Source organism: Eucalyptus grandis, chromosome 7 (assembly GCF_016545825.1).
Source record: "Eucalyptus grandis isolate ANBG69807.140 chromosome 7, ASM1654582v1, whole genome shotgun sequence".
In the NCBI taxonomy this organism is placed as follows: domain Eukaryota; kingdom Viridiplantae; phylum Streptophyta; class Magnoliopsida; order Myrtales; family Myrtaceae; genus Eucalyptus; species Eucalyptus grandis.
The window spans coordinates 15,436,163-15,456,836 of record NC_052618.1 but is presented as its reverse complement, the minus strand read 5'-3'; positions in this window follow the sequence as shown (position 1 = coordinate 15,456,836).

The window sequence follows — 20,674 nt, the reverse complement described above, 5'->3', positions numbered from 1 at the left end:
TTACTGGATGGCCTTGTCAGAATTGAAAGAATTGAAAGTGCAGATGTAAGAATTATTGGATAAGGGATTCATATGTTCCAGTGCATTACCTTAGGGAGCACTAGTTTTGTTCGTAAAAAAGAAAGATGGTTCATTGCGATTGTGCATTGACTATCACCAACTCAATCAAGTAACGATCAAGAACAAGTATCCACTCCCGAGGATCGATGACTTGTTTGATCAACTGCAAAAAGCGTTGATATTTTTAAAAATCGACCTGAGGACAGGATATCATTAGCGGAGGATCAGGAAGGAAGACATTCCAAAGTCAGCATTTCGAACTTGATACGGTCATTATGAATTCACAGTGATGCCATTCGGGTTGACGAATGCTCCAGCTACTTTCATGGATCTGATGAACTGAATTTTCAAGGAATACCTAGATCAGTTTGTGATCGTGTTCATCGACGATATCTTGGTGTACTCGACAAGTCTAAAGGAGCATGAAGGGTATTTGAGATTGGTACTGTAGACTCTAAGGACTCATGAGCTGTACGCCAAGTTCAATATGTGCGAGTTTTAGCTGACTCGTGTTGCTTTCCTAGGTCACGTGATTTCAAGAGAAGGAATCTCCGTGGACCCATCTAAGATAGAAGCAATGATTAGTTGGCTGAGATCGATAATAGTGACGGAGATCCGAAGTTTTCTAGGTTTAGCAAGATATTACAGAACGTTAATAGAAGGGTTTTTAGCGTTGGCGTCGCCTTTGACTCGACTCTTGAAGAATGAAGAAAAAATTGTGTAGACAGATAAGTGTGAACGTAGTTTCTAAGAGTTTAAGGAAAAGCTAACTACCGCACCTGTGCTGACCATACCATCTGGTCCTAGAGGATACGAGCTCTACAGTAATGCATCATTCAGAGGACTGGGTTGTGTGTTGATGTAGCATGGCAGAGTTGTTGCATATGTGTCCTGTCAGTTGAGACCTTATGAATTAAATTACCCGACGCATGACTTAGAACTCGTAGCAATCATTTTCGCTTTGAAGATCTTGAGACATTATTTGTGTGGAGAAAGATTTCATATCTTCACTGACCATCAAAGTCTCAAGTATTTATTCTCTCAGAAGGAGTTGAATATGAGACAACGTCGTTGGATGGAACTCCTGAAGGACTATGATTGTGATATCTTGTATCACCCCGGAAAAGCAAGGTCGTAGATGCACTGAGTCGAAAGTCCTCAGTTGCATAGATGGTACTCATAGAATGGACTTTGATTGAGAAGACTAGAGATTCGATTTTCAAATTTGAGGTAAACCACATTTCAAATCTTATGGCCACCCTCAGAATTGAGCCGAATATTCAGATCAGAATCAAAGCACTTCAACCAACATATCGAGATGTTCAGAAGATCCTACAAGAGGATATCGATAAGAGAAAAGTTGACTTTCAGAATTCTGATGATGGAACATTGAGGTTTCGAGGACGATTGTATCTACTTGACGATGTAGAGCTTAAAGAAGATATCTTATCAGAAGGTCATCGTAGCAGTTACAGCATTCATCCTGGCAGTACAGAGATGTATCATAATCCGTGTCAACACTATTGGTGGTCTGGTATGAATGCGGATATCGCCAAGCATGTCGCCAAGTGTCTGACATGTCAGCAAGTGAAGGCTCAACACTGTAAGCCAGGAAGATTTTTGCAACCTCTCAAGATTCCAAAATGGAAATGGGAACATATCACAATGGATTTTGTGACAGGCTTATCGAGGAGTCAGAGAGGAAATGACTATTTGGGTAATGATTGACAGATTGATAAAGTCGGCTCACTTCGTTGTTGTACGAAAAGACATTGATTTGGATAGGCACACACAACTGTACATGCATCAGATAGTTCATCTACATGAAGTGCCGGTGACAATTATATCAGACCGAGACCCGAGATTTACAGCTACATTTTGGAAAAGTATGCAGAGTACATTAGGTACGAAGCTATAGTACAATACGACATATCATCCTTAGACGGATGGCTAGTTTGATAAGACAATTCAAACCCTTGAAGATATGTAGCGAGCTTGTGTACTAGATTTTAAAAGAAGTTGGGAAGAATAGCTTCATCTTGTGGAATTTGGCTACAATAACAGTTATCAACAGAGCATTCAGATAGCTCCTTTTGAAGCGTTGTATGGCAGACCATGCAAAACACCAGTTTGTTGAGATGAAGTCGAGGAACGGAAAATTACAGGCCCAGAGTTGGTTTAGCAGTTAGTGGATGCAGTTGCCATTATCAGAAACAAATTAAAGACCACTTAGAGCCGCCAGAAAAGCTATGCAAATAAGTATCGAAGGCCATTGGAATTCTAAGTTGGTGATCATGTCATTCTGAAGGTGTCACCAATGAAAGGTACTTTGTGCTTTGGCAAGAAAGGAAAACTGAGTATGAGGTACGTAGGTCCATTTGAGATTCTGGAAAGAATCGGGATCCTAGCATATCGTCTTGCATTACCGCCGAGACTGGCACAAGTGCATGACGTCTTTCACGTGTCAATGTTAAGAAAGTATGAGCCTGACCCAACCCACATCCTCAATTTTGAAGAATTGGATGTGGACAACAGAGTGTCGTACGTTGAAAGCCCGGTTCAGATAGTGGACCGCAAGGAACAGGTCCTACGCACCATGACCATCTCATTGGTCAAAGTGGTCTCGGCAACACCACGGTACAGATGAGCAACTTGGGAAACCGAGGAGTCAATGAGAAGATTGTATGTGACATCTTGAAATTTGACCCCGTTTCGATAAAATAAAATGTGCATATTGTCGGCGTGCCTATGGTCCTTTTCTCTAAGCTGATCACTCACGAGTTAACTAACATATTGGGTGAAGCCATTAAGGGATATATCTGCGGTAAAATCCCTAAAAGCTACCTAATTTGTTGGATTGGACTAAAATCGCATTCGGTCGATTTTAATCATGGAATTTGATTTGGTTTCGGAAATCGAATATTCGAGCGTGTCACAATTCATTTTTAGGACCTCATCTCATCGTCCGTCAAATTATCGACGAGTCCGAAATTTCAATAAAGAAATTATCGGAAGAAAAATCGAAGACCGGAAGAAAATAGAAAGGGAAATGGAAAGAGCAAAGAAAATTTAGAATAGAATTATTCCTTTTCTTTTCTTTTTCTCTCTCTCTCCCTTTTCTCTCTCTTCTTTTCCCTCTCTCTCTTTTCTCTCTCCTTCCCCCCCCCTCGTGCGATTCTTTCCCCCACCAACCGGATGCATGCTGTCTTCCTCTTTTCTTTTCTCTCTTTGACCATTCAAACTTCTTCCTTCTCTCTCTTCTCCCCCACTCCCCCACGTGACCGAAGGCCCCCTCCTTCCTTTCTTCTTCGTGCAATCAGCGATCAAAAGCAGAAGCAAAAGCTGAAGCGGAGACAGCAGCCAACTGCTGTCGCCGCCCTCACACCACTACAGCTCGCCGCCGAGCCACCGTCCGCACCACCCGCGCGACGCCGCGTGTCCAACCACCCACCTCTTGCGCCCAAGCGTCCTCCCCTGTGTGAATCTGCCTCTGCCCAGCCTCGTTTTGCCCTTGTATGGCCACCTTCGGCCACCGTTCGACCCCGCCGGACCTCCCCGGCGTCCCCATCACCTTCTGCCGGCCTCCCCTTGCCGTCTTGGCCACCGAAGTAGCTCTGGCCAGCCCAAGTCCGCAACCCACAGAGTGGGTATCTAGCGACTTCGGACTCGCTTTTGGGCCGTTTCCGGGCCCCGGATCCGTGAGCCGCTTTGGGAAGAAATGACCCTCGTGTCATCCCCGTCGGATTGGTCCGTTTTACGCTAAAATCCGATGAGTAATCTCTGTAATCCTTACTTAGTGGACTAATTGCGCTTAATGGTTGTTTAGTTTTAATTAAATAGGTTTAGGTGGTTAAATTAGTATGGATTAGTGTTTATTAGTCAATTGTGATGCGAATTAGATAAATTGAATGTGTATTTCGCAAGTAAACATGGTCTACTATTTATTGAAGGTAGCTTGGGAATTTTTGGACCCCTAATCGGTCTTCAATTTGATGATTCGGGCCTAAGTGGAATTTTTGGCATTTAAATATTATTTTTCGGAATTAAATTAATTATTTATTTATTTTCCGAAAGTTAAACTGGGATGTTTAGTGACCGGAATATTATTCGATGATCGTGGTGAAGTCTGTTTATTTAATTGGGCTTTATTTTGAGCTAAATTGAATTTTTAATATTAATTATTTAATTTTTGAAAATTCAATCTGCGATGGCTAGTGACCAGAATATTATGCTGATGATCATGGGGAAGTCCGTTTATTTAACCGGGCTTTATTTTGAGCTAAATTGAATTTTTAATATTTATTTATTAATTTTCGAAATTAATTATTTATTTATTTATTTTTCGGAAATTAAGGTCGAGATAGCCAAAATGACCGAAATTTCGTGCTGATTGTCGTAGTACAGTTCGTTTATTTAATTGAGCTTGATTTTGTGCTAAATCAATTTATGAGTGATTTTAGGATTTATTCATAAATTATTGGATTTTGGTTATTAATTGGAAAATAACCGGGTATCGGTTGACAGCACCAAAAGTGTTTTGGTGGGCTATAGAGAATGGTGGGAATTATGAAAAATGAAATTATAATATGTTGGCTAAGGCCGATCGTGTACCCACACACGACTATTTTATTGGGTATGATAAAAATAATGAGAATATTGGACGATGGAGATGGTATACTATATCGGTCTTCAAGCAATATGTCAGTTTTGGGTGAGCAGTATACCGGTATACTATATCGACCTACGGGCGATATGTCAGCTTTAGATGAGTAGTATACCTTATTATCAGCTTTGGACGAGCAATATATTATCAGCTTTGGGTGAGCATATGGTATACTATATCGGCCTTCAGGCGATATGCCAGCTTTGGGTGAGCAGTATACCTTATTATCAACTTTGGGCGAGGTATGCTATCTATTTATCAGCTTTGAATGAGCAATCCTGATTTGATAGGACTTTATAGATAGTATTGAATATGCCGACCGAGCATGGGTCGTGATGTCATGTAATCGATTAGATCGATTGGATGGAAATGATCGTGAGTGGTCTTGTTGGCATGTAATCAACTAGGTCGATTTGATCGATGCTTTGATCTGTGATGTGATTGCTTGGGTGTCTATTTGATTTGTACTAACATGCAGGTGGGATCTGAGGTCAAGGTAAGTCCTCTAACTCGTGCTGTGCTTAGGTAACCATGTGGTGTATTGGTTTCCTAATTGACTCTTAGTGGGGTAGAACTCGCTGAGACGTAGTCTCATCTCGGTTTGGGGAAAACATTTCAGGACCCCGCTGAGGAGCTGAGGAGGAAGAGTCTCGAGAAGGAGAACTCGAGGTGAAACTTGAGGAGAAGTATTTTGGAAGAAGAAGATAATCCCAAGAGGGATCTTGAGTACGATCCAGATGGACTAAAATTGCATCTTCTTTTATGGACTCCATTTTGATGTGAATAGAGTAAAGTAAAAAAGTTTGTGAATAGTTGTGAAGTACTCTGGTTTATGTCATGTATAAAGGTTTGGTTGTGGATTTCAATATGAAAGATATGGCCTACTTTTCTATCCGATTGGTTTATTGTCTGCGGAATTATAACTGCTTCCGCATGTGCTTAATAAATGAAAGGGTCAGCGATACATAGTCCTGGGATATTGCATTTTAAAATCGACCAAGCGAAGGATGTGTGCGTGCCCGAGGATCGGGCGTGACATTGTACCCCCACCTTTTTGGTTAAAGATTATAATATGTTTAAATTTCAAGGACGAAATTTTTATAAGAGGGGAAGAGTTGTGACGGTCTGAATTTTTAGAATTTGTTTTCGATTAAATAAATTGGGTATTTCGTCGACACGCCGATAATGATATTCTCTAAACTGATCACTCATTAGATAACTGGACTATCTATGGAAGCAATTAAGGAATCTAAATGCATAGACTTGAAAATTCAACTAGGAATCGACTGCTCGACCGTGTTGGTCTGCTAAGGTCATTACGACACTATCAAAATCAATCAAAGATCAGAGATAGGTCAATTCGACTGAGATATGTGATCAAAGTGTGGGTGATTCCACCGATTGCAAAATTCTCATCGATCGATACCAAATTAATTTTCTGACTTTTTGGGTACCCTATGTCCGTAATTGAAACCTTGAGATTTTCATGACAACCGAGAGTCACCAATGTGTTGGAGATGTACATTATGACTCGAGATAAATCGATCACGGGTCAATTGCACCAAAAATTCCTAAAAATTACTCAGTAGACTAGGTCACGCTAAAAGCGCACCGAATTGAAAATAACCGCGAATTTGGACCCGATTTCAGAAATTGAAAGTTTTGTGGTGTCATGAGTTATTTTAGTAACGTTGACTCATCCTCCGAAGATTTTTTGAAGATTTCGAGATTTTTATGGAAAATTGTTTCGGGTGTTTCGGAAAATGAATGAAAATTCGGATTGGCTGAATTGAAGAGATTTTCGACTTGCAAATTGAGCTACATGAAACAGGGGACTTGTAGAAATTATGTGGGTTTTTTCTTCATTAAAATTGGACGTTGAATTTGGGAATTTGTTAAAGAAATTGAAGACTACAATGTGAAATTCGGAATTATGCATGGACATCAATTTTTTTTTTTTTTTTTTTTTGCTTCATTTTGGATTAGTTTGTGGAATTTAAATTGGTAGAAAGTAATAGGGGACAAGGGAGTAAATGGAATGGCTAAGGTTTTTCAAAATTCAAAACACTTTTTATAGTTGTTCATCTTGAATTTTTTAATATTTTAATTTTTTATTTAAAAAATCAAATTTTATATTTGAATTCATAAATCTAAGAAGATGGAAACAGTTTTCATAGTTTTTCATCTTGAATTTTTTAAATTTTAAATTTTTTTATTTTTTATTTTTCCTTTTTACTTTCTTTATTTTTGTTTTTCTTTTCTTTCTTTCTTCTTCGCCAATCGTTGGGCCTTAGTAGTAGGCAGTGCAGGCTAGTAAGGCTATCCTCGAAGAAGGCTTGAGCTTGCCAAGACTAGCGAGCTCAACCTCGCTACGGCAAGCTAGAGCTCTACCTTGCTCGAGGTCAGCCAGTTCCGCCCTTGTCGGGCCTCGTGATTGTGCCGGTGGCCTGTTGTGGTTATCGTCGAGGCTTGGCGACTAGTGAAGGAGGAAGAAGGAAAGAGAAAGAAAAAATAAAAACATATTTAAAATGATTTTTTCATGAGATTGAAATCATTTTTCAAATGAGATCCAAATATTAAAAATAGCCTTATCACATATCACCAATTAAAGGAAAATCAACCATTTTTCTGAAAAGTAAATTTTGAAAAGTGTTCATTTTTCATGAAATTTTCTCCCAAACAAACACTCTTAGTTTGAATTATATTAGTTAAGCAATATGTTAATTGAGATTGGGGTTCGTTGTCTAAACTTATCAAAAGTCAAAAATAACTTTTAACTTTCCAGTCAAATCAAAAATAAAAATATTCAAATTTTAAAAGATTATGCAAAAATCATATATGAATATTCGTGTCAATAATTATCTATTATTTCTTAAGTGCGTACAAACTATTTTAAGTTAGAGTCATTTGTATAAGCCAAAGGCGTCAATCCACGTGGCTTGTGAGTATTCCATGGGCTTCCAAGTTATTGAAAATGTACTCCTTCGTTATAACCAACAAAAAAATTATCGGTCTCTTTTGACTGTCATTGCACACTAATAAGCATTACTTGACTTAAAATCTAATATTCATTTGTCTATATATTTACAAATTTTCACTTTCTAATTACATTGGCGTGCAAAAAGTTTCTTCACAAGGAAAGTCAATATACTAACACGTATTCAAGATATAATTTTGACAAGTGGATTTTCTTAAATAATGGATATTTTTCTTTCATGGCTGCAAGTATGAAAAATGTCATACGTTAATGATGTTGGTAATTGAAACCCTAAGTATATTCTAATGCAATAAAGATGTTTTAACTTTTTTTTACATTAAACAAAAAAAATTATATTGTTGTTCCAATAAGTGTCTTTTCATTTTATTTTTTTTTGTTTAGATTGACTCATAATTTTTTCTAATTTAAAAAAATCCCACTTAGCCGGCTAAAACATATGTATTCACCATCACCCATAGAATATATTCAAATTCATAAGTATCTATGAGTCAATTCGGTCAGATACAATGTGACGCCCAAATTATTCGTTTCATTTCTCGTTAGTTACATTAAGCATATTAGAAACTAAGGTCATTTCTTAGGTTTAAAAAATAATAATAATAGTCATAATATATATGTGTGTGTATATATATATATATAGACAGACAGAGAGATGGGTATGTTTTCTGGTTGTGACGTTCCTTTGCTCCGACCATTTTGGGGGGAGAAATAAAATAAAGACAAACAGTTTGCTCTTCCCCCACGTGGTGACCAGGTGGAGTGCAAAAGAGGGGGGTGGCTGCACCTTCATTTTATTCTTCTTTTCTCCCTTCTTGCAAAAAGAAAATATTGAGCTTCAGTAGCCCTGTTCTTCATGAACGCAGCTGCCCTTCCTTTTGAACAACGCTCACTGCTTTCTTCCTCTATTTCTTTTCCTGCGCCCGAAATCCGAAGCAATCCCTGCCATGGTAGCCCTATGCCTCTGTTCAGCAGCAGAGTCGCCACTGCCCCATCCCATTCGGAGCTCCCGCCACCAGTCACGAAGACCCAACTTGCCCGACAGCTTCTTCCCTCTTCTGCTGGTGCTGGTGAAAGATCCAGGCAAGTGGGGCAGTGATTAAGGTTCTGGGTTCGTGTAATGATTGTGCCTAGCTGTGCACGTGAAAATCGGGGTAGAGTTTGGGGTTGGATGCGAAAATTTGGGAACTAAAACTCTGTTTGGAGCTGGGATGTGGTTGCTTTGTTGATGGAGCCACGGTGGTGAGAGGCCATGGGTTTGCTATGTGGGCCATCCAGTTGATTGTGGGGAAGGGAGTTGCAACATATTTTGGGTCGTTTCGCTGTGCGGGTCGGCAAAAACGCGACATTGAAGGGGGCCGTGAGCTCGGCTCGCCCCTCCATCTTCTTTATTTCCCATATGCATGATGAAGTGCGGTTTTTATCATGCTATAGTTACCTTAGACGCTGTATAAGAGTGCCGAGATACTACAAAAATGTTTGGTAGAGAAACTAACGGTTTAGTTGAGCTAAAGATGGAGAAAACGGTGCAATACTTTCTGTTTTAGAGAATTAGAGATGGAAAACCTTTTATTTTGTGTCACCTTAAATTCTGATGATGTAGATAAGGAAAAGAACAAGTTTACTTGAGAGAACATCCATTGGATTAGGTTCAACATCTAGTTATAGTAAGATTGATGAGAAAATGTGTTGGCAATAGTGTTTACTTTGAACTAATAAGCTGTACTTTAGAAAACAGCAAAACCTTCGATGATTCTACGAATTTTCTGAAATTTTCTAGAAAGAACTGGACCTTAAACTCTTCATAAAATTTTTAGAACACATATTTAAGAATAACATATCAAAATTTTAGAACAAACGGATAAGGTTCGGGTGGTGAAACGATCTTTCTTCTGTAGGTACTAAATCTGGAAGTTACTGCAGAATTTTAGAAAGAAGACAGCAAATTACTGCTCTTTATACGTTGAGATATAGACTTAGGTTTCTTCATGGAAAATGTTAATCTATGTCTCTTCTATAACATACTAAAATTTCGTAACATTCCGATAAGGTTAGATATACTTTCTGTGTCTGTGATCAAAACTACTCATTTTAGTCCATAGACTACTTTGATCCGAGAATCTGCAATAGTTGTTGTGTCTATTGTACTTGATTCTCATGACACACATGGAGTCTAGTGTCTCAGTAGCCTTTACCTAGTTCTGTCCACGTCGGTAGTTTTTAAGTTTTTTGCAGGCAAATGTTGGACTCTCATTGTGTCGCCTTTAATGAGAGTTCCTATATACCTTGAAGTATCTAATAATGTATGTTTAGACCTATTTGTGATTGTTCACATATTGAAATTGTTGGTGTTGCAACAAGGCGGAATTGTGAATGTGTGGTTGGCTAAAGAGCCAAGGTGAGACCCCGGGTGTCGGGATGCCTGGAGAGGGGTGACGAGGAGTGGTGGTATTTTCTCCAGAGCTCTGAGAAGGGTTGAATAACTTCTCAGAGGACCTCGTGATGCTAGGTTGGGTGTGAGGGGTATAGGGTGGAGTGTCATCTCCCCCTGGGTGATCGTGGACCTTGTGATGCCAAGTTGAGTGCAAGGGGTTCAGGGCGGAGTGTTGTCTTCCCCTGGGTGATTGTTATAGCTAGATTTCTGTGGATTCAGCAAATTGACAGCTTATTTACCTATTTGTCGTGCTATTGGCCAAATCCAAGTTAGGACTAACCTCCCACTTGCTGAGTTTTTATTTTAAAAACTCATACTTGTTTATTGTGTCTTTTCTTCAAATTAGAAGGTGACCGAGGAGTGCTCGACGTGTGGGAGAGTTTTGTTTTTGTCATTCTATGTACATACTCGACATGAGGTGGGATATTTAGTGTTTGTGGCTCCTAGTGTTTTTGTAGAAATCCCCCTCCTTAGCCTCATCTCCTAATGTATACGGAAACAAAGTTTTTGATAAATATAGTCGAGTGCAGTTTAGTTTCTTATGATTCGGCTTGACTGCAATTTATTTTATAATTCCTGAAATTTAAGCAAGTCATGTGAAACAATGTGAGATCCATGGGGTTACATACAAGATACACAATGTTCACACTACATACCATCCTTGCTTTCATGCTCAAATGTTTGTTCGAGAACTTTGGAACCTACCTTGTGGATAACATTGCCAAAAAAAAAAAATCAGTAAATTATACCAAAGTCGTAAATAAGGTTATTTTATCCTAAACCATTTCATTCTATAAGTTTGAAAAAATTAACCACATGCAACTTTTACTGTCTATCCATACTAATCATTTAGATATAATACTAGAGGAGAAAAAAGGTCGTTAAATTACTTGAATCAAAACGGGAGTCAATTTCACAGATAGTTATTCGAAAATGAATAATTTTCAAAAAAATTAATAATTGATTATATCGGTTTGAAAAATTAGTCAAAATGTTTTCATTATTAAAAGCAATCTACATCTAGACATTTTCATTAATAATGAAAATATTTTTTGTTCATTTATTTTTATAATCAAGAGAAACTATCATAGTTTTCTCAACTGTGGATTTATAACAAAATAAACGCAATCATAGACTTTGCAATCAAGTTGCTGAACTTTGATTCTTATTGTCAGTGCTAAACTTTTTTATTTATTCATAGTCGATGGCACTTTTAACGGGAATTGACCAACTTCTCAGTCAAATGCTAACTTAAGACACATAACCTTTGGATGTACCATCATTACCTTTTTCAACAATCTTTCTATTACATTGGAAAGATCAATCATTGTTAAAACACTCTTAGAACGGGTTGAGGCTAACATTAGTATTAAGATTTGATTTACCTGGGTGCCAGGTTGCTGGGGTTGGGTGGCTGGGGCTGACCAGGCATCCACTTGGCCAACATGGAGAAGCGCGACGAGGCATTTACGGTGGTGCTTCGAAGTGAGACTACGGTGGCGAATCTCGACTTCGAAGAGGAGAGGTTGGATGGGAAGGAGGTAATGGAGATGCCACAGCTCATCAGCGCTTTGGCGGCCATTCTGAAAATGGAGGGATTGAGAAATTCTCTCAGAATGGGGAGGAAGGGGGAGGGGGAGAGGGACAGAGTGAAGTGGAAGTGAGAATTTGCACTATTTGTAGCAGATAAAAAGTGAAACACGTAGATATTGGTCATTATGAATAGGTTGTCATTGGCTCATTACCCATGGCTATGGCAATGGAATTGGGCTACGTGTCTTTGGTCAATCTCACGCATGAAGAAGATTATTAAAATATTTAATTTATTAAATAATTTCTTCATCTAACAATTTAAATTTGTAAAACATTTGACAGAAGTATCACAAAATTTTACAATTGCCCCATGTCACCACATCATCCTTTACCTTGAGGATTTATGGAACTCCAATCAAAGTGCATCCATTCGGAAGAAGTAAAATAAAAGTTTTACGTTAGATGACCAACAAAAAGCCCCATGACTTCATTTGAGAATATGCTAGAATTCAATTATCATTAATGAAATCCACTGATTCTAGATAGAGCTAAGACGCATTTAGTTAATCACACTACACGGGAATAATGCAATGTCAAAAGTATACCACAATTTTCTGTCCTAGGCCTACAGGGAAATGAGCAAGCTCAAGATTTTACTCTTTCCTTCTCTTTATAGTCAACGTGCATTCCAAAATTAGGGTTTGTGAAAAAGCTGCATCAGATGGTACAGTACCCCAAAATAGCTATCGATCGGTCGATAGGACGAACGACATCTAACCTAAAAAGGAAAAGACAGGGCGAATAATAAAAGTCGTGAGCCCCATCTAAAATTTTGGATTATTGAAAAAATCACGTGAATTGCAATTTCCATGGGGTAAGTCTTTTTTTTTCTTTTTGTGGAGAAAATATTGTGGACAAAATATCTGCCACGTCTTTTTTAATATAGACCATTTACTTATCGCCACATGTCCAAGTTGGGCTCACTTTCAGATTTCTTCTCTCCTCCGTTATCCCCTCTCTCTTCCATTTCATTTCTTCTCCTCCCTTATACTCCTCACCATGCATGGAGCTGTCCAAATTTGACGCAGAATCCACTTCCAGCCACTTTAGATCTAGCCACGACCGGCTCATCCATGGCCGTGACTGCGAAGTCAAGATCCAGACGGCCATGGGAAGCCACAGTAGGCAGCTACTGCGAGCTTAAAAATCAATAGGAAAAATAGAGGAACCAGATCTGAGCCCACCGCAACCTCATCCTAGAGCCCACCGTCGAGCCGTAGCCACCGCACCCACTGGCGACCACCTTCCCTCTGCCTTCCAGATCTGAAGTCTCTTTTCCAAGTGACCATCTGGCTAGGAGGGAGTCTATGGCCTTCAAAGAAGAAAATGGACTTGGTGAGAGCATCTCTGTAGTTGTAGCGAAGCAAGGATGGTGGTGCTTCAATGGGAACTGGCATTGCAGAGAAACAGAAGCAGAGTGAAGTGTATTTTCAACTTGGCAAATCTGTTAGAACTGATATGACGATCAGTGAATGGTCTATTTTAAATATGACGTGGCAACTAAGTTAAACGTGTTACAATAAACTATTTTCAACTTTTCAGCAGAATCAACAAATACACTTGTTCTTTTATTGTCGTTGCTCTTTGAGCACAACAAATACACACGTAGACGTTGCAAAAATTAGGCACAAACATAGAACACAACTGCAAATGTCATAGATGTAATGAATTGTGCGGTTGAAGAAAACCCCAATAGAAAATGGGTTCACTCAATTTACCATTATATTGTCTGCCGAGAATGGACTTATTGGGTTGGGATTGAGGGCATCATATAACTCCTCCAAATCCAATTTTATGGCTGGCCCATCATGATAGAGTTGTGGAGTTTGAAAGAGGAAATTAATATCAAAATAGAGAGAGTTTGTACTCTATTAATGGCATAGTGTTGACACCTAAATTTTGGCAACCCGATTAGTCATTTATTGCATAGAAAATTAGGGGTTAATTTTATCTCTGAAAAAAAAAATATTAATTGCACAGCATATAGATGTAGGTGCATTTTTTTTTTTAATTTACATGTTTTGCATTTATTTATTGGACCGTTGACGGGTGGGTTTGATTTAGTGGTTCTAAGTTTTAAATTCATAGGCCGGACTAAGCCCATAAAACAAGCAAATTGACCCATGCCCGTTTGTTTTAATGATCGAAAATTATCTAGTGAAAAAATAGAAATTTTGAAATTTTTCTGGGATATGAATTTTTTTGGATAGGGCATATGTGATAGGAAGATATTGCGATTTATCTTTGCAAGATTTCGATTTAAAGAAAAATTCCACTGTAATCTTGGATCCTTATCAATATGAGATAATTTGGTGAAGAAATTTTGCGGATGTGGATTCGAATAAGAAAATCCTAGTCCTTCGCCTATAAAAGCCACATGCGTATGAGAGGTTTGGGGGGGTTCTTTTGAGGCCACACTATTGAATACACGGCACATTAAAAGAAAAATCGTGCGAGGGAGATGGCGTGGAAGGAAGGGGGCAGGGAGAGAGAATTTCTTTTTGCCAAGCCTGTGAATAGAGAAGAGTAGACTTTCATCACAAGAGAATAAAGAAAGAACGGACATTCTGCACTTGAAGGAGACCCGCACTTGGAGAGTCCGAACATCCCATCGCAAAAGACGTCTTCAAAGTCAAATTGCCTCTTTTCTACTGTGGATAACATCCCATCACAAAAGACGTCCACACTTTAAGGCTTAAGATCAATTTATTAATTTTATTAGCGAGATAATCAAGTTTGAATTTCAAATTGAGTGATGGATAATATTCTTGACGATTGTGATTGGTTTGATGTTTATCTCATAATTGTTCTATTTATCCCGAAAATACAAAAAAAAAAAAATTGCATTTACATCCCATGTAGATTAGGATTGATTGCATGACAGATTAGTTAGTCATTTTTTTTAAATGCATGTTTAGATGATATTTAGGATAGATGATATCTTTGAAATAGGTTGCACATTTAGGATAGGGATTTTATTTCGAAATTTTTCGAAAAATAAAAAATGCATTCATTTAGGATGTTAGTTTTAAATTTGAATTGCATGTTTAATTATTTGACAATTTTAATTTTGAATTTCATAAAAGAAAAAGAAAAATTAGAATTATGGCATTCTTTGTACGTCATTGCATATCGGGATAGATTGCATGCTTATTAAGAAAATAAAAATCATGTGCACGTCATATAGAATTGGGTTCATGAAACGCACACCATTTAGTAATTGCTAGGTTCATTTAATTAGAACCTCCTCGTCATTAGAGTTAGGTCATTTGGTTAATTTAGATTGCATATTTAATTATTGCATGTTCACTAAGAAAACACAAAAAAATCATTTTTTTTACTTATGTCATATAGTTTAGGTCATATTGTCATGCCATATCATTGCATGTTAGATTAGTAATATTGCATTGCATGATTCTCATTAAAACGAAAGCAAAAATTGAGTGATTGTGTGTTAATTAGAAATCATATCTAGGATTGCTGATGTGAATTATAATCTAACAACGCAGATGCTTTCGTTGCTTTGAGGTAAGTCCTACAATTTATTCACTGCTTTATCTGAGTGTTAAATTGGTGGGTTGCACACTGGTATGATCACCTCACATGTTAGGGAAGTGAATTAAAATCTATTCAAGCTGTTTGCCAAACATTTTTTCAAAAATAAAAGATAAAGGTACCAAAAGGGCGTTAGAGAAGTCTAACGTAATCAAGTCCCCGTATCCAAAATCTCTGGTTCATAGAAGTAAAATAATCATCCCATTATTTTACTTAGGTGTCTAATCGACCTACCATAAATTGATTAGTGGCGACTCCTAATTGAAAATCAATTGCATGTTAAGAACTTGAACCTAAGTTGCGAATTAGTGTGGGCTTGGGAGAGTCCGAGCTAAGTTTAAGCTTAGCAATCCATTAGCCAAATTTTAGGTGGTGCACTCGAAAAATTGGTCGCAACACATAGATATAACTTATACTATAACTTTGTAAGCCCTAAACTCTTGTTGTATATTGGATTAATATATGTTGTAGTTTTAACTTATAGCTTTAAAACTAATAGCGATAGTAAAGAGATTGTTCAATGCGGTACCATAATTTCCCCTTTCTGATTTTGAGAGGGTTTTCCACATAAAAATGTGCGTGTCTTCTTCTCTATTTTTCTCTTCAACATTTTGCATTCCTATGGTACCAAAGCCTCATTCAGCGAAATAGTGGAGCGATGAAGATGGACAAATGGAAGGTGAAGATCGATCAGTTTCATGGCAAGGACATTGGTTTATGGAAGATGCAGATCGAGCATCTGCTATATTAGAGGAACTTGCATCAGCCTCTGTAAAAAAAAAGAAAAGAAAAAAGAAATCAGGTTCGATCAAGCAAGAAGATTAGGAATTATTAGATCGGCAAGCCCTAAGTGTGATTTGTCTTACATTGGTGCAAATGTTTGCCTTCAATGTCACCAACAAGAAGCAACAACAAATTTGATGAGGGCTTTGTCCAACATGTATGAGAAGCCCTTTGCATCAACTAAGGTATATTTGATGCATTGGGTTTCTATCTAAAGATGGACGAAGGTGTTTACGTGACAAATTACATCAACGAATTCAAGCAAATCACTATTAAAATGAGTCTACTGGCAATCATATTAGGGGACAAGGTAAAAGCTTTGATTTTCTTATCTTCTCTACTTGAAAGTTGGAGTGCTACTATGACTATGATAAGCAGCTCCTTTGGTTAAAAAAACATAAAGTTTCAAGAGAATGGAGATTGCACCTTAGCGGGGATTTTCATAGAAGAGAATCGAATGAATATTCAGGTGTTGACTTAAGTAGTAAAGGCAAAGGGAGAAGCAATCAACGAGGTCATAAATAGGACTATGGTAGATTGAATTCCACAGGGAGAAGCAAGTCAATACCTCATGGTGAAATAATTTACTAGAATTGTGGTAAGAAGGGTCATCTGAAACAAGATTGTAGAGTCCCAAAAAAAGAAAATTGAGTATCGAAATCAATAGGAGAAAATTGTTAATTCAACCTTTAAAAGACACTTGCCCATGATGCTTAACATTGATTGTCAATAGTCCAATTAAATCTTGGATTCTAGACTCGGGTGTATCATTTCAATCAATTTCATGCAGGGGATAAATGTATAATTTTGTTGCCACAAACTTTGGACAGGTTTAACTTGGTGATGATGAAGCTTTGGATACCGTGGACAAATGTAATTAATGTTATTATAAAGATTGTTGAACGATTATCAATGGGAGTTGCAAAATATCAAATTTGTTCTTGGCCTTAAGACAAATCTGATCTCTATTGTTCAATTAGATAACATAAGATACACATTTTTGGGGACTGATCGTGGCAGATTTTTAAATGCCTTATGGTTGTAGCACAAAGAACAATGTTGGGAGCACTATAGATGACTGAAAGTAGCAGAGTAATAGTAGCACTTGTTGACTTAGAAGCTAGTTCCAAACTGTTGCACCGCATGCTTGGACAGATAAGCAAAAAAAAGGGATGATGGTTTTAGCATCAAACAGAAAACCGTCTAATTTGAAGTACATAAATATCGGTCTATGTGAAGATCGTGTTCTGGTAAGTAAAAATACGTCAGTATTTTGAAAATTGAACGAAAGCCAAGAAAAGGAAGATGAGAGCTGGTACTTACAAATGTTTAGGGGGCCAGCCCCTATGCATTCCCTTAGAAGGTCATGCTATCACGTCACATTCATTGAAAGCTCAACTAGAAATGTATGTGTTATTTTCTGAAAAATAAAATCGATGTGTTTGCTACTTAGTCGAAAATGAGATTGGCTTGAATATCAACTTTCTAAAGTTCAACAACGGTCGTGAGTAAGATAGCGAGGAGTACATGTAGTTTTGTGAAGAATTGTATTAGGATGACAAGAATAGTTCCCAATATATCATGGTAAACAAAGTTGTTGAAAGGATGAATAGAACTTTGAATGACTATATATGAGTATGCATGTAGGATTACCGAAAAATATATATATATATATATATATATATATATATATATATAGAGGATTATCCAAAACCTTATGGGCAAATGTAATTAACACAGCAACAGATAAGAACTGTTGATTCGCTTCCTCGGTTGTTCAAGCTACCAATTTCTTGAGTGCAATTTGTCAAACGTGTGGTCCATTTTTATTTTTTTTTGGGTCAAAGCTGGTCCAAGTTTGGATACTTAATTATTCATGTATTTTCTTGATACGTCTACTTGTGATGTAGGGCCGAAGCGGGTGCTTATTGACACGTGAAGTCTGTTGGATGCTTTAGTTCTCCTAAGTGCTATTTGATATCAAGTGGATATACAAGTGTTATTTGAGTAGCGATGTCGATATTTAGAATTCCAAGACGTGCATATTCAAAATATATTGACCTTCTTTCATTGCTATGTCAAATTTTGCGCTTAATTTATCATTTCCTTTTTCTGTGTTTTGATTGTCTGACGTGAAAGTAAAAAAAGAAAAAGGTTTCGTTTTCCTGTTTGGTTATCTTAGAATGCATCTCATCTGAAAAAGAAAAAGAAAAAAACTTTTGCATGCATTTTTTTATTTTAAATAAATAGAAAAACTGAAAATTTCGTGCTTGTCATTTGTTAATGATTGTTCAATTTTATGTTAGGATGAACATTGCTTTTTACATTGACAATGTTTCTTGGTTCGTGGATTGCATGTAAATTTATAAGATACTGCATATTGGAAACTGCTTATTGTGTATTTGCATATCTCGAAAATTTATATCTACGTATCTAACTGTACTCCCATTTGTACATGTCTAGGATTTTGCATAACTTGCATATTGGGATAGGACTTCGCATAATATTTGTGTCATGACTATTATCATGTTCGAATAATTAGGATGGATTTTGCATGAATGACTGTTTTAGTGCACATCTAGGATATCTAGATTGCATTGTTTAAACTGCCATATTCACATGTCACAAAACCTTGAGCTGTGTTGGGCAAAAATTATAGCCTTATTTTTACTTACGCCTAGGACCGAGGCTGACAACCGGACTAGACTAGACCGAACTAAGTGGTTCTAAGCAGTTTCCAATCCTAAGTGCAGAATGAAACCACCCAGATCGGGCCAAACTACTATGTTATTTCTTTAAAATTTTTCCTTTCCTTGTAAAGAGTAAAAAGAAAAAAAAAATGGAATTGCCAAAACCCTAAATCAGACTAGGACAAACCAATCCGATTCCAATTCCGGTTTTAGTAATAGACCCAACCCGAAAACCAATCACCCCTAATTACGCCTCGGGATTTGAACCCCATGAGCAGTAAATGGAAAGACTAAAAAGTACACAAATAGGCTTAGACGAATGTAATAAAAGGAAGTGAATATGCAATTGTGATATGCTACGTTATTCAATATAATAAATAAAGTGTTTTCCTAAAATGAACCTTAAACATGGAAATTGAATTTAGAATAATGCAATCTAAAATGCCATACAATACTAAGAGAATGAATTGATTGGTATAATATGAATATTCAAATTCCCCTAAATGTACTCCTAGACGTATTTTTGTGATTTTTTTAATGAAGATGCAATCTAAAATTACTTGCATGCAAGATATGATATTTTTTTATATTTTCATTTTATGACATGTGATTGTGGAAAGAAACGTGCAAATATGGATATTAAATAATGCACGCTAGATATCTTGGATCTGCACTAATACACTTATTCATGCAAAATACATCCTAGTTATTCTAACATGGCAATAGTCATGGCACAAATATAATGCGAGATCCTATCCCAATATGCAAGATATGCAAAATCCTAGACATGTACAAATGGGATTACAGTTAGATACGTAGATATAAATTTTCTAGATATGCAAATATATAAGAGGCAGTTTCCAATATGCAGAGTATCTAATAAATAAACATGCAATCCACGAACCAGGAAACATTGTCAATGTAAAGGCAATGTTCATCCTATTATGCAATTGAACAATTATGAGCAAATGACATGCAAGAAAGCACTTTTATGTTCAGTTTTTCTTTTTTCTTTTTAAAAAAATAAAAATAAAAGAAAGATGCATGCAAAAGAGTACTTATTTTTATCACATGAAATGCATCCTAATGACAACCAAACAGGAAAAACGAAACCCTCTTTTTTTCCTACTTTCACCTCAGACAATCAAAACAGGAGGAAAAACAAAATTAAGCGCAAAATTAGGCACAGCAATGATTGACGGTCAATAAATTTTGAATATGCACGTGATCTGAATTCTGAATATCAACATCACTACTCAAATGGGTATCAAAAACACTCTAGGACCACTGAAGCATATAAGAGATTTCACATATCAAAATGCACCCATTTTAGGCCCAACATCACACGCAGACATATCGAGAAAATTTCACGAATCATTAAGTATCCAAATCTGGACAACACGTATGACAAACTGCACTCAACAAGTCGGTTGCCTGAACGACCGTGCAAGCGAATCGACAATCTTGGTGCGGGCAATGTCTCCAGGAGGATGGTAGCAACTGGTTGTCTTGATATGGATTCAGACGGATGGACACAGGTTTTTGGTGAGGACTAGGACTTGGAGCGAACAGACCGGCATAGGGGACGACCGCCCCTCGTCACTAAGGAACAGTCGTATGGACTGTCCGATTCCGGAACCACCTGGGCAGCGTATGGGATGGAGAGAGACGCGATAACGGCGACTCCTTAGGTTTTTGGTTGATGACAGCTGTTGACACCGACTTCACATATTCGTAACTAAACTAGGAGAATCATTGGTCGAGTGCGGCCAACCAAATGAGGGATAAAAGAGCAATTTTATTTGCAATATGTATTGCCGGCCGTCTGAGTTGCGGTCTAGTTCGACTCGCTTCTGTTAGATTCTAAGTTAATATACGGCCGATAGAATGGCTATTGCCCG